The sequence below is a fragment of the Hypanus sabinus genome, chromosome 21 (assembly GCF_030144855.1).
Source record: "Hypanus sabinus isolate sHypSab1 chromosome 21, sHypSab1.hap1, whole genome shotgun sequence".
NCBI classification, from domain to species: domain Eukaryota; kingdom Metazoa; phylum Chordata; class Chondrichthyes; order Myliobatiformes; family Dasyatidae; genus Hypanus; species Hypanus sabinus.
This window is the reverse complement of record NC_082726.1, coordinates 70,238,201-70,253,721: the sequence shown is the minus strand read 5'-3', so window position 1 is coordinate 70,253,721 and position 15,521 is coordinate 70,238,201. Positions and strand designations below refer to the sequence as shown.

Sequence of the window (15,521 nt, the reverse complement as noted above, 5' to 3'; positions counted from 1 at the left end):
CAAGAGGGGTAGTCACCCCCATAAACCCTAGGCAACTTCCAAGGGGGGCATACACCCCCACAAACCCTAGGCATTCCCCGATTAACTTTTGATATTCTGAGAGGGGTAGGATTCAACAAGGGCAAGTGTGGGACCTGGTTAATGAAGGCGTGGGCCAGATCAAAGTGGCAGGGTGATGTGAAACAGAATCTCAAGTGGGGAGATCAGAAATCACAAGAGGGCTTTTTAGCCCACTGCCCGCATAATTTCAACCTAACCTATCAGTGACACGCTCTTCATTCTCCCGGCCCCAGAAAGGCCAATAAGAAAACCCAGATATTTTATTTCACCTATCAGGTGTTAAAAAATTCATAGTTAAAAGAATGGAGAGGTTCACTAATCAGCAGCTAATGTACCTTTAAGGGCTGAGGTGAGCCGGTCTCCTAGCAACAGCCAGGTTTGCAGTAGGTGGACAATTAGGTTTTAGTATCACATTAGTTAAAAGAGGCCCTGCGGGGGGGAAGAAGGTGAGGGATGTTTTAACTGGATAGCAGTACTGTCTGGGTTTAGAGACTCCACAGAAGACCCGAGTGACGGACGAGAGTCGAGTTGGACCTTCCGGTCGGGAATCACGCTTTTTTGAAGGCAATTGGTTGGAGTCGAAATCGCAGACGCAAGATAAGCAGTAGGAACATTATTCTTTTATTTATTGTCTTACTTACATTATTGTCTTAATGATGTGGAAAGGCAAGGATAGGAGAGGTTGTGTGGATCGATACCTGCCACGTGGGCGAGTGGGTAACTCTGGTTAGTGTCCCTGGGGATTCCTTCTTAACCACGGTCAGGTTAAAAATAGTCCAGAACTTTCATTATGTGAAAATTCTGGAAAAATAGTCCCAACTACTAAAGGGAATTAAGAAGTAGGCCTACAGATTCTCCGCATGGCCTGAATGAGGCCCAAGGAGCTAGGCCGCCCTGGAATTAAACCCTTAGAAGTAGTATGACCTGTACAATTTTGTGCCTTTCGTTGTCTGGTCTAGGGGGTAGTACATACGCCAAGCGTGATTGGCTTGGTTTAAGCCATTTCAGGGGAGGTGTCGCCTTTCATTGTCTGGTCCAGGGGTAATACACACGGCAAGCTTGATCAACTTGACGGAGCCGGCTCGAGGAGGGTGTCTAATGTAAAGGCTCGAAACACCCGAAGATCCGAGAGTGCATTACTGATGATGTGTCCTGGCACATGATAATGAGAGGTTTCGATTTTCCTATACAAGCAGCTGGCTTAGGAGCTCAGACTTTAAATTCTGCAGACTAACCTTTGCCAGCTAAACATATAGATCCACCAGCCCTACACTTAAACCTAATCCTAAAGTCCAAAAGGGGCATACACCCCCATAAATAGGCAAATTCCAAGAGGGGTAGTCACCCCCATAAACCCTAGGCAACTTCCAAGGGGGGCATACACCCCCACAAACCCTAGGCATTCCCCGATTAACTTTTGATATTCTGAGAGGGGTAGGATTCAACAAGGGCAAGTGTGGGACCTGGTTAATGAAGGCGTGGGCCAGATCAAAGTGGCAGGGTGATGTGAAACAGAATCTCAAGTGGGGAGATCAGAAATCACAAGAGGGCTTTTTAGCCCACTGCCCGCATAATTTCAACCTAACCTATCAGTGACACGCTCTTCATTCTCCCGGCCCCAGAAAGGCCAATAAGAAAACCCAGATATTTTATTTCACCTATCAGGTGTTAAAAAATTCATAGTTAAAAGAATGGAGAGGTTCACTAATCAGCAGCTAATGTACCTTTAAGGGCTGAGGTGAGCCGGTCTCCTAGCAACAGCCAGGTTTGCAGTAGGTGGACAATTAGGTTTTAGTATCACATTAGTTAAAAGAGGCCCTGCGGGGGGGAAGAAGGTGAGGGATGTTTTAACTGGATAGCAGTACTGTCTGGGTTTAGAGACTCCACAGAAGACCCGAGTGACGGACGAGAGTCGAGTTGGACCTTCCGGTCGGGAATCACGCTTTTTTGAAGGCAATTGGTTGGAGTCGAAATCGCAGACGCAAGATAAGCAGTAGGAACATTATTCTTTTATTTATTGTCTTACTTACATTATTGTCTTAATGATGTGGAAAGGCAAGGATAGGAGAGGTTGTGTGGATCGATACCTGCCACGTGGGCGAGTGGGTAACTCTGGTTAGTGTCCCTGGGGATTCCTTCTTAACCACGGTCAGGTTAAAAATAGTCCAGAACTTTCATTATGTGAAAATTCTGGAAAAATAGTCCCAACTACTAAAGGGAATTAAGAAGTAGGCCTACAGATTCTCCGCATGGCCTGAATGAGGCCCAAGGAGCTAGGCCGCCCTGGAATTAAACCCTTAGAAGTAGTATGACCTGTACAATTTTGTGCCTTTCGTTGTCTGGTCTAGGGGGTAGTACATATGCCAAGCGTGATTGGCTTGGTTTAAGCCATTTCAGGGGAGGTGTCGCCTTTCATTGTCTGGTCCAGGGGTAATACACACGGCAAGCTTGATCAACTTGACGGAGCCGGCTCGAGGAGGGTGTCTAATGTAAAGGCTCGAAACACCCGAAGATCCGAGAGTGCATTACTGATGATGTGTCCTGGCACATGATAATGAGAGGTTTCGATTTTCCTATACAAGCAGCTGGCTTAGGAGCTCAGACTTTAAATTCTGCAGACTAACCTTTGCCAGCTAAACATATAGATCCACCAGCCCTACACTTAAACCTAATCCTAAAGTCCAAAAGGGGCATACACCCCCATAAATAGGCAAATTCCAAGAGGGGTAGTCACCCCCATAAACCCTAGGCAACTTCCAAGGGGGGCATACACCCCCACAAACCCTAGGCATTCCCCGATTAACTTTTGCTAAATCCCCATAAATTAGATATTCTGAGAGGGGTAGGATTCAACAAGGGCAAGTGTGGGACCTGGTTAATGAAGGTGTGGGCCAGATCAAAGTGGCAGGGTGATGTGAAACAGAATCTCAAGTGAGGAGATCAGAAATCACAAGAGGGCTTTTTAGCCCACTGCCCGCATAATCTCAACCTAACCTATCAGTGACACGCTCTTCATTCTCCCGGCCCCAGAAAGGCCAATAAGAAAACCCAGATATTTTATTTCACCTACTAGGTGTTATGAAATTAGAAATGAAAAATTCATAGTTAAAAGAATGGAGAGGTTCACCAATCAGCAGCTAATGTACCTTTAAGGGCTGAGGTGGGCCGGTCTCCTAGCAACAGCCAGGTTTGCAGCAGGTGGACAATTAGGTTTTAGTATCACATTAGTTAAAAGAGGCCCTGCGGGGGGGGGGGGGGGGGGGGGGGGGGGGGGGGGGAGGAAGGTGAGGGACGTTTTAACTGGATAGCAGTACTGTCTGGGTTTAGAGACTCCACAGAAGACCCGAGTGACGGACGAGAGTCGAGTTGGACCTTCCGGTCGGGAATCACGCTTTTTTGAAGGCAATTCGTTGGAGTCGAAATCGCAGACGCAAGATAAGCAGTAGGAACATTATTCTTTTATTTATTGTCTTACTTACATTATTGTCTTAATGATGTGGAAAGGGAAAGATAGGAGAGGTTGTGTGGATCGATACCTGCCACGTGGGCGAGTGGGTAACTCCGGTTAGTGTCCCTGGGGATTCCTTCTTAACCACGGTCAGGTTAAAAATAGTCCAGAACTTTCATTATGTGAAAATTCTGGAAAAATAGTCCCAACTACCAAAGGGAATTAAGAAGTAGGCCTACAGATTCTCCGCATGGCCTGAATGAGGCCCAAGGAGCTAGGCCGCCCTGGAATTAAACCCTTAGAAGTAGTATGACCTGTACAATTTTGTGCCTTTCGTTGTCTGGTCTAGGGGGTAGTACATACGCCAAGCGTGATTGGCTTGGTTTAAGCCGTTTCAGGGGAGGTGACGCCTTTCATTGTCTGGTCCAGGGGTAATACACACGGCAAGCTTGATCAACTTGACGGAGCCGGCTCGAGGAGGGTGTCTAATGTAAAGGCTCGAAACACCCGACGATCCGAGAGTGCATTACTGATGATGTGTCCTGGCACATGATAATGAGAGGTTTCGATTTTCCCATACAAGCAGCTGGCTTAGGAGCTCAGACTTTAAATTCTGCAGACTAACCTTTGCCAGCTAAACATATAGATCCACCAGCCCTACACTTAAACCTAATCCTAAAGTCCAAAAGGGGCATACACCCCCATAAATAGGCAAATTCCAAGAGGGGTAGTCACCCCCACAAACCCTAGGCAACTTCCAAGGGGGCATACACCCCCACAAACCCTAGGCATTCCCCGATTAACTTTTGCTAAATCCCCATAAATTAGATATTCTGAGAGGGGTAGGATTCAACAAGGGCAAGTGTGGGACCTGGTTAATGAAGGCGTGGGCCAGATCAAAGTGGCAGGGTGATGTGAAACAGAATCTCAAGTGAGGAGATCAGAAATCACAAGAGGGCTTTTTAGCCCACTGCCCGCATAATCTCAACCTAACCCTAACCAGTCCTACACTCAACCCTAATCCTAAAGTCGAAAAGGGGCACACACCCCCACAAACCCTAGGCACTCCCTGATTAACCCTTGCTAAACCCCCACCAACCGGATATCCTATGTCGAGAGCGGCAAGATTCAACAAAGGCAAGTGTGGGACCTGGTTAATGAAGGCGTGGGCCAGATCAAAGTGGCAAGGTCACGTGAAACGGAATCTCAAGTGAGGAGATCAAAAATCACAAGAGGGCATTTTAGCCCACTGCCCGCATAATCTCAACCTAACCCAATTTCAACCTAACCCTAACCCTAACCATAATGACAGTTTGGCTGTGAACAACATTTCCACCTGCAGATGTACAGCGGCATGGACTGATCCCTTGCTGTCAACACTCCCACCTTGTGGTGTCCTGCCGCAATGACAGTTCGTCTGTAGACAATACTCCCACCTGGTGGTGTGCTGTCATAACGACAGATCAGATGTGGACAATACTCCCACCTGGTGGTGTCCTGCAACCATGACATATCAGATGTGGAGAATACTCCCACCTGGTGGTGTCTTGCCACAATGAAGGATTAGGTGAAGACAGAAATCCAACCTGGTGGTGACCTGTCGGTATGACAGTTTTGCAACAAAATCCTAACCTTTACCCTGATGCGAGCCTATCCGCCATAGCAGTTCATACATCACTGCTCAAAACTCGACAGCCTTTCCTGTGACTGCCACATATATACATCCACCAGCTCAATACTCAAACCAAATCCTAAAGTGCAAAAGGGACACACACCCCCACAAACCCTAGGCAACTTCCAAAAGGGGCACACCCCCCCACAAACCCTAGGCACTCCCCGGTTAACCCTTGCTAAACCCCCACAAACCGGATATCCCATGTCGAGAGGGGCAAGATTCAACAAGGGCAAGTGTGGGACCTGGTGAATGAAGGCGTGGGCCAGATCAAAGTGGCAGGGTGATGTGAAACGGAATCTCAAGTGAGGAGATCAAAAATCACAAGAGGGCTTTTTAGCCCACTGCCCGCATAATCTCAACCTAACCTATCAGTGACACGCTCTTCATTCTCCCGGCCCATGAAAGGCCAATAAGAAAGCCCAGATACACACAAGGCGAGAGAGAACTAGTAAATTAAACCCCGGATGGGGACGACAGACAGGTCAGTGCTAAACTCAGGTACAGCTCTGCTGAATGCCCAGTAAACACTTTGAATTTAACCCATGCAATCCCAGGCATACATGTGCCAGGTAATGATATTTAATAATATCATTACCCTTAGAATTACATGCCTCTCATTATTGGTCCCTGGGAAAAATACAGGCAGTGTCTGAGTCGGACACTGTTGGGCCGCTTCTGTAGGCTGTCTAGTGATTAAAGGCCCGAAACAGCCGAGTATCCGAATGTTCACTACTGACGATGTGCCCCAGTGCACACCCGGTTCGCTGAACCAAGTGATGTCGGACCACGATAATGAAAGGCATGGGCCAGATTAACCTGACTTCCCAGTACAAGCCGAGCAGGCATAGCAACTCATACTTCAAATTGTGCAGCCTAAACTCCGCCAGCCAAACATATACATCCACCAGCCCTACAGTCAAACCTGATCCTAAAGTCCAATAGAGGCACACACCCCCACAAACCCTAGGCAAATTCCAAGAGGGGCACACACCCCCACAAACCATTGGCAAATTCCAAGAGGGGCATACAGCCCTACTAACCCTAGGCAAATTCCAACAGGTGCACACACCCCCACAAACCATAGGCAACTTCCAAAAGGGGCACACCCCCCCAGAAACCCTAGGCACTCCCCGATTAACCCTTGCTAAACCCCCAGGAACTGGATATCCTATGTCGAGAGGGGCAAGATTCAAAAAAGACAATTGTGGGACCTGGTTAATGAAGGCATGGGCCAGATCAAAGTGGCAGGGTGACGTGAAATGGAATCTCAAGTGAGGAGATCAAAAATCACAAGAGGGCTTTCTAGCCCACTGCCCACATAATCTCAACATAACCCTAATGACAGTTTGGCTGTGTACAACATTTCCACCTGCAGATGTACGGCGGCAAGGACTGATTCCTTGTTGACAACACTCCCACCTTGTGGTGTCCTGTCATAACGACAGATCAGATGTGGACAATACTCCCACCTGGTGGTGTCCTGTCATAACGACAGATCAGATGTGGACAATACTCCCACCTGGTGGTGTCCTGTCATAACGACAGATCAGATGTGGACAATACTCCCACCTGGTGGTGTCCTGTCATAACGACAGATCAGATGTGTACAACACTCCCACCTGCTGGTGTCCTGCAACCATGGGATATCAGATGTGGAGAATACTCCCACCTGGTGGTGTCTTGGCACAATGACAATTCGTCTGTAGACAATTCTCCCACCTGGTGGTGTCCTGTCATAATGACAGATCAGATGTGGACAATACTCCCACCTGGTGGTGTCCTGTCATAATGACAGGTCAGATGCATACAACACTCCCACCTGCTGGTGTCCTGCCGCCATGACAGATGAGATGTGCAGAATACTCCCACCTGGTGGTGTCCAGCTAGAATGACAGTTCGTCGGTAGACAATACTCCCACCTGGTGGTGTCCTGTCATAATGACAGATCAGATGTGTACAACACTCCCACCTGCTGGCGTCCTGCCGCCATGACAGATCCGATTTGGTCAATTCTCCCACCTGGTGGTGTCCTGTCACAATGAAGGATTAGGTGAAGACAGAAATCCCACCTGGTGGTGACCAGTCGGTATGACAGTTTTGCAACAAAATCCTAACCCTTACCCTGATGCGAGCCTATCTGCCATAGCAGTTCATACATCACTGCTCAAAACTCGACAGCCTTACCTGTGACTGCCACATATATACATCCACCAGCTCAATACTGAAACCAAATCCTAAAGTGCAAAAGGGACACACACCGCCACAAACCGAAGGCAAATTCCAAAAGGGGCACACACCCCCACAAACCCTAGGCACTCCCTGATTAACCCTTGCTAATCCCCAACGAACCGGAGAGGGCAAGATTCAAAAAAGGCAAGTGTGGGACCTGGTTAATGGCGTGGGCCAGATCAAACTGGCAGGGTCTCGTGAAACGGAATCTCAAGTGAGGAGATCAAAAATCACAAGATGGCTTTTTAGCCCATTGCCCGCATAATTTCAACCTAACCCTAACCCTAACCCTAATGCGGCTAACCTCTGCTAGGCAAACATATAAATCCACCAGCCCTACACTGAAAACTAATCCTAAAGTCCAAAAGGGGCACACACCCCCACAAACTCTAGGCAAATTCCAAAAGGGGCACACACCCCCACAAATCCGAGGGAACTTCCAAAAGGGGCACACACCCCCACAAACCCTAGGCACTCCCTGATTAACCCTTGCTAAACCCCCACAAACCAGCTTTCCTATGTCCAGAGGGGCAAGATTCAACAAAGGCAGGTGTTGGACCTGGTTAATGAAGGCGTGGGCCAGATCAAAGTGGCAGGGTCACGTGAAACGGAATCTCAAGTGAGGAGATCAAAAATCACAAGAGGGGTTTTTAGCATAATCTCAGCCTAACCTATCAGTGACACACTCTTCATTCTCCCGGCCCACGAAAGGCCAATAAGAAAGCCCAGATACACACAAGGCGAGGCAGAGCCAGTAAATTAACCCCAGGATGGGGCGACAGACAGGTCAGTGCTAAACTCAGGTACAGCTCTGCTGAATGCCCAGTAACCACTCTCAATTGAACCAATGCAATCCCAGGCATACAGGTGCCAGGGAGTGATATTTAAAAATATCATTACTCTCAGAATTACATGCCTCTCTTTATTGGTCCCTGGGAAAAATACCAGCAGTGTCTGAGTCGGACACTGTTGGGCCGCTTCTGTAGGCTGTCTAGTGATTAAAGGCCCGAAACAGCCGAGGATCCGAATGTTCACTACTGACGATGTGCCCCAGTGCACACCCGGTTCGCTGAAACAAGTGGTGTCGGACCACGATAATGAAAGGCATGGGCCAGATTAACCTGACTTCCCTGTACAAGCCGAGATGGCATAGCACCTCATACTTCAAATTCTACAGCCTGACCTCTGCCAGCCAAACATATACATCCACCAGTCCTACACTCAACCCTAATCCTAAAGTCAAAAAGGGGCACACACCCCCACAAACCCTAGGCACTCCCTGATTAACCCTTGCTAAACCCCCACCAACCGGATATCCTATGTCGAGAGCGGCAAGATTCAACAAAGGCAAGTGTGGGACCTGGTTAATGAAGGCGTGGGCCAGATCAAAGTGGCAGGGTCACGTGAAACAGAATCTCAAGTGAGGAGATCAAAAATCACAAGAGGGCATTTTAGCCCACTGCCCGCATAATCTCAACCTAACCCAATTTCAACCTAACCCTAACCCTAACCATAATGACAGTTTGGCTGTGTACAACATTTCCACCTGCAGATGTCCTGAGGCAAGGACTGATCCCTTGCTGTCAACACTCCCACCTTGTGGTGTCCTGCCGCAATGACAGTTCGTCTGTAGACAATACTCCCACCTGGTGGTGTCCTGTCACAATGAAGGATTAGGTGAAGACAGAAATCCCACCTGGTGGTGACCTGTCGGTATGAGAGTTGTGCAACAAAATCCTAACCCTTACGCCGATGCGAGCCTATCCGCCATAGCAGTTCATACATCACTGCTCAAAACTCGACAGCCTTACCTGTGACTGCCACATATATACATCCACCAGCACAATACTCAAACCAAATCCTAAAGTGCAAAAGGGACACACACCCCCACAAACCCTAGGCAAATTCCAGAAGGGGCACCCACCCCCACAAACCCTGGGCAAATGCCAAAAGGGGCACACAACCCCACAAACCCTAGGCACTCCCCGATTAACCCTTGCTAATCCCCAACGAACCGGAGAGGGCAAGATTAAAAAAAGGCAAGTGTGGGACCTGGTTAATGGCGTGGGCCAGATCAAAGTGGCAGGGTCTCGTGAAACGGAATCTCAAGTGAGGAGATTAAAAATCACAAGAGGGCATTTTAGCCCACTGCCCGCATAGTCTCAACCTAACCCAATTTCAACCTAACCCTAACCCTAACCATAATGACAGTTTGGCTGTGTACAACATTTCCACCTGCAGATGTCCTGAGGCAAGGACTGATCCCTTGCTGTCAACACTCCCACTTTGTGGTGTCCTGCCGCAATGACAGTTCGTCTGTAGACAATACTCCCACCTGGTGGTGTCCTGTCACAATGAAGGATTAGGTGAAGACAGAAATCCCACCTGGTGGTGACCTGTCGGTATGAGAGTTGTGCAACAAAATCCTAACCCTTACGCCGATGCGAGCCTATCCGCCATAGCAGTTCATACATCACTGCTCAAAACTCGACAGCCTTACCTGTGCCTGCCACATATATACATCCACCAGCACAATACTCAAACCAAATCCTAAAGTGGAAAAGGGACACACACCCCCACAAACCCTAGGCAAATTCCAGAAGGGGCACCCACCCCCACAAACCCTAGGCAAATGCCAAAAGGGGCACACAACCCCACAAACCCTAGGCACTCCCCGATTAACCCTTGCTAATCCCCAACGAACCGGAGAGGGCAAGATTAAAAAAAGGCAAGTGTGGGACCTGGTTAATGGCGTGGGCCAGATCAAAGTGGCAGGGTCTCGTGAAACGGAATCTCAAGTGAGGAGATTAAAAATCACAAGAGGGCATTTTAGCCCACTGCCCGCATAGTCTCAACCTAACCCAATTTCAACCTAACCCTAACCCTAACCCTAATGACAGTTTGGCTGTGTACAACATTTCCACCTGCAGATGTACTGCGGCAAGGACTGATCCCTTGCTGACAACACTCCCACCTTGTGGTGTCCTGCTGCAATGACAGTTCGTCTGTAGACAATCTCCCACCTGGTGGTGTCCTGTCATAACGACAGATCAGATGTGGACAATACTCCCACCTGGTGGTGTCCTGCAACCATGACATATCAGATGTGGAGAATACTCCCACCTGGTGGTGTCTTGCCACAATGACAGATCCGATGTGGTCAATACTCCCACCTGGTGGTGTCCTGTCACAATGAAGGATTAGGTGAAGACAGAAATCCAACCTGGTGGTGACCTGTCGGTATGACAGTTTTGCAACAAAATCCTAACCTTTACCCTGATGCGAGCCTATCCGCCATAGCAGTTCATACATCACTGCTCAAAACTCGACAGCCTTACCTGTGACTGCCACATATATACATCCACCAGCTCAATACTCAAACCAAATCTAAAGTGCAAAAGGGACCCACACCCCCACAAACCCTAGGCAACTTCCAAAAGGGGCACACCCCCCCACAAACCCTAGGCACTCCCCGGTTAACCCTTGCTAAACACCCACAAACCGGATATCCCATGTCGAGAGGGGCAAGATTCAACAAGGGCAAGTGTGGGACCTGGTGAATGAAGGCATGGGTCAGATCAAAGTGGCAGGGTGATGTGAAACGGAATCTCAAGTGAGGAGATCAAAAATCACAAGAGGGCTTTTTAGCCCACTGCCCGCATAATCTCAACCTAACCTATCAGTGACACGCTCTTCATTCTCCCGGCCCATGAAAGGCCAATAAGAAAGCCCAGATACACACAAGGCGAGAGAGAACTAGTAAATTAAACCCCGGATGGGGACGACAGACAGGTCAGTGCTAAACTCAGGTACAGCTCTGCTGAATGCCCAGTAAACACTTTGAATTTAACCCATGCAATCCCAGGCATACATGTGCCAGGTAATGATATTTAATAATATCATTACCCTTAGAATTACATGCCTCTCATTATTGGTCCCTGGGAAAAATACAGGCAGTGTCTGAGTCGGACACTGTTGGGCCGCTTCTGTAGACTGTCTAGTGATTAAAGGCCCGAATCAGCCGAGTATCCGAATGTTCACTACTGACGATGTGCCCCAGTGCACACCCGGTTCGCTGAACCAAGTGATGTCGGACCACGATAATGAAAGGCATGGGCCAGATTAACCTGACTTCCCAGTACAAGCCGAGCAGGCATAGCAACTCATACTTCAAATTGTGCAGCCTAAACTCCGCCAGCCAAACATATACATCCACCAGCCCTACAGTCAAACCTAATCCTAAAGTCCAATAGAGGCACACACCCCCACAAACCCTAGGCAAATTCCAAGAGGGGCACACACCCCCACAAACCATTGGCAAATTCCAAGAGGGGCACACAGCCCCACTAACCCTAGGCACTCCCCGATTAACCCTTGCTAAACCCCCAGAAACCGGATATCCTATGTCGAGAGGGGCAAGATTCAAAAAAGACAATTGTGGGACCTGGTTAATGAAGGCATGGGCCAGATCAAAGTGGCAGGGTGACGTGAAACGGAATCTCAAGTGAGGAGATCAAAAATCACAAGAGGGCTTTCTAGCCCACTGCCCGCATAATCTCAACCTAACCCTAATGACAGTTTGGCTGTGTACAACATTTCCACTTGCAGATGTACGGCGGCAAGGACTGATTCCTTGTTGACAACACTCCCACCTTGTGGTGTCCTGCCGCAATGACAGTTCATTTGTAGACAATACTCCCTCCTGGTGGTGTCCTGTCATAACGACAGATCAGATGTGGACAATACTCCCACCTGGTGGTGTCCTGTCATAATGACAGATCAGATGTGGACAATACTCCCACCTGGTGGTGTCCTGTCATAACGACAGATCAGATGTGTACAACACTCCCACCTGCTGGTGTCCTGCAACCATGACATATCAGATGTGGAGAATACTCCCAACTGGTGGTGTCTAGCCACAATGACTGTTCGTCTGTAGACAATACTCCCACCTGGTGGTGTCCTGTCATAATGACAGATCAGATGTGGACAATACTCCCACCTGGTGGTGTCCTGTCATAATGACAGGTCAGATGCATACAACACTCCCACCTGCTGGTGACCTGCCGCCATGACAGATGAGATGTGCAGAATACTCCCACCTGGTGGTGTCCAGCTACAATGACAGTTCGTCCGTAGACAATACACCCACCTGGTGGTGTCCTTTCATAATGACAGATCAGATGTGGACAATACTCCCACCTGGTGGTGTCCTGTCATAATGACAGGTCAGATGCATACAACACTCCCACCTGCTGGTGTCCTGTCACAATGAAAATTAGGTGAAGACAGAAATCCCACCTGGTGGTGACCAGTCGGTATGACAGTTTTGCAACAAAATCCTAACCCTTACCCTGATGCGAGCCTATCCGCCATAGCAGTTCATACATCAGTGCTCAAAACTCGACAGCCTTACCTGTGACTGCCACATATATACATCCACCAGCTGAATACTGAAACCAAATCCTAAAGTGCAAAAGGGACACACACCGCCACAAACCGAAGGCAAATTCCAAAAGGGGCACACACCCCCACAAACCCTAGGCACTCCCCGATTAACCCTTGCTAATCCCCAATGAACCGGAGAGGGCAAGATTAAAAAAAGGCAAGTGTGGGACCTGGTTAATGGCGTGGGCCAGATCAAAGTGGCAGGGTCTCGTGAAACGGAATCTGAAGTGAGGAGATCAAAAATCACAAGAGGGCATTTTAGCCCACTGCCCGCATAATCTCAACCTAACCCAATTTCAACCTAACCCTAACCCTAACCCTAATGACAGTTTGGCTGTGTACAACATTTCCACCTGCAGATGTACGGCGGCAAGGACTGATCCCTTGCTGACAACACTCCCACCTTGTGGTGTCCTGTCATAACGACAGATCAGATGTGGACAATACTCCCACCTGGTGGTGTCCTGCAACCATGACATATCAGATGTGGAGAATACTCCCACCTGGTGGTGTCTTGCCACAATGACAGATCCGATGTGGTCAATACTCCCACCTGGTGGTGTCCTGTCACAATGAAGGATTAGGTGAAGACAGAAATCCAACCTGGTGGTGACCTGTCGGTATGACAGTTTTGCAACAAAATCCTAACCTTTACCCTGATGCGAGCCTATCCGCCATAGCAGTTCATACATCACTGCTCAAAACTCGACAGCCTTACCTGTGACTGCTACATATATACATCCACCAGCTCAATACTCAAACCAAATCCTAAAGTGCAAAAGGGACACACCCCCCCACAAACCCTAGGCAACTTCCAAAAGGGGCACACCCCCCCACAAACCCTAGGCACTCCCCGGTTAACCCTTGCTAAACCCCCACAAACCGGATATCCCATGTCGAGAGGGGCAAGATTCAACAAGGGCAAGTGTGGGACCTGGTGAATGAAGGCATGGGCCAGATCAAAGTGGCAGGGTGATGTGAAACGGAATCTCAAGTGAGGAGATCAAAAATCACAAGAGGGCTTTTTAGCCCACTGCCCGCATAATCTCAACCTAACCTATCAGTGACACGCTCTTCATTCTCCCGGCCCATGAAAGGCCAATAAGAAAGCCCAGATACACACAAGGCGTGAGAGAACTAGTAAATTAAACCCCGGATGGGGACGACAGACAGGTCAGTGCTAAACTCAGGTACAGCTCTGCTGAATGCCCAGTAAACACTTTAAATTTAACCCATGCAATCCCAGGCATACATGTGCCAGGTAATGATATTTAATAATATCATTACCCTTAGAATTACATGCCTCTCATTATTGGTCCCTGGGAAAAATACAGGCAGTGTCTGAGTCGGACACTGTTGGGCCGCTTCTGTAGGCTGTCTAGTGATTAAAGGCCCGAAACAGCCGAGGATCCGAATGTTCACTACTGACGATGTGCCCCAGTGCACACCCGGTTCGCTGAAACAAGTGGTGTTGGACCACGATAATGAAAGGCATGGGCCAGATTAACCTGACTTCCCTGTACAAGCCGAGATGGCATAGCACCTCATACTTCAAATTCTACAGCCTGACCTCTGCCAGCCAAACATATACATCCACCAGTCCTACACTCAACCCTAATCCTAAAGTCAAAAAGGGGCACACACCCCCACAAACCCTAGGCACTCCCTGATTAACCCTTGCTAAACCCCCACCAACCGGATATCCTATGTCGAGAGCGGCAAGATTCAACAAAGGCAAGTGTGGGACCTGGTTAATGAAGGCGTGGGCCAGATCAAAGTGGCAGGGTCACGTGAAACAGAATCTCAAGTGAGGAGATCAAAAATCACAAGAGGGCATTTTAGCCCACTGCCCGCATAATCTCAACCTAACCCAATTTCAACCTAACCCTAACCCTAACCATAATGACAGTTTGGCTGTGTACAACATTTCCACCTGCAGATGTCCTGAGGCAAGGACTGATCCCTTGCTGTCAACACTCCCACCTTGTGGTGTCCTGCCGCAATGACAGTTCGTCTGTAGACAATACTCCCACCTGGTGGTGTCCTGTCACAATGAAGGATTAGGTGAAGACAGAAATCCCACCTGGTGGTGACCTGTCGGTATGAGAGTTGTGCAACAAAATCCTAACCCTTACGCCGATGCGAGCCTATCCGCCATAGCAGTTCATACATCACTGCTCAAAACTCGACAGCCTTACCTGTGACTGCCACATATATACATCCACCAGCACAATACTCAAACCAAATCCTAAAGTGCAAAAGGGACACACACCCCCACAAACCCTAGGCAAATTCCAGAAGGGGCAACCACCCCCACAAACCCTAGGCAAATGCCAAAAGGGGCACACAACCCCACAAACCCTAGGCACTCCCCAATTAACCCTTGCTAATCCCCAACGAACCGGAGAGGGCAAGATTAAAAAAAGGCAAGTGTGGGACCTGGTTAAAGGCGTGGGCCAGATCAAAGTGGCAGGGTCAAGTCAAACGGAATCTCAAGTGAGGAGATCAAAAATCACAAGAGGGCTTTTTAGTGCACTGCCCGCATAATCTCAGCCTAACCTATCAGTGACACGCTCTTCATTCTCCCGGCCCACGAAAGGCCAATAAGAAAGCCCAGATACACACAAGGCGAGGCAGAACCAGTCAATTAAACCCCGGATG

The 15,521-nt window shown here is 48.7% G+C and overlaps 1 protein-coding gene across 2 annotated transcripts in view; it reads left to right on the top strand.

The window, feature by feature from the left end:
• The first annotated feature begins 484 nt into the window (after window positions 1–484).
• Window positions 485–15,521, top strand: part of LOC132379183 (tissue-type plasminogen activator-like) — a 313,799-nt gene continuing 298,762 nt past the window's right edge. The window contains exons 1-2 of one of the 2 annotated variants that reach the window (XM_059946856.1): window positions 485–664; window positions 1,939–2,053. The gene's annotated coding sequence lies outside the window, so the exon portion shown is untranslated. Of the gene's footprint in view, window positions 665–1,938; window positions 2,054–3,338; window positions 3,503–15,521 lie in introns of those variants that run through there. The other variant, XM_059946857.1, reaches the window with a different exon arrangement.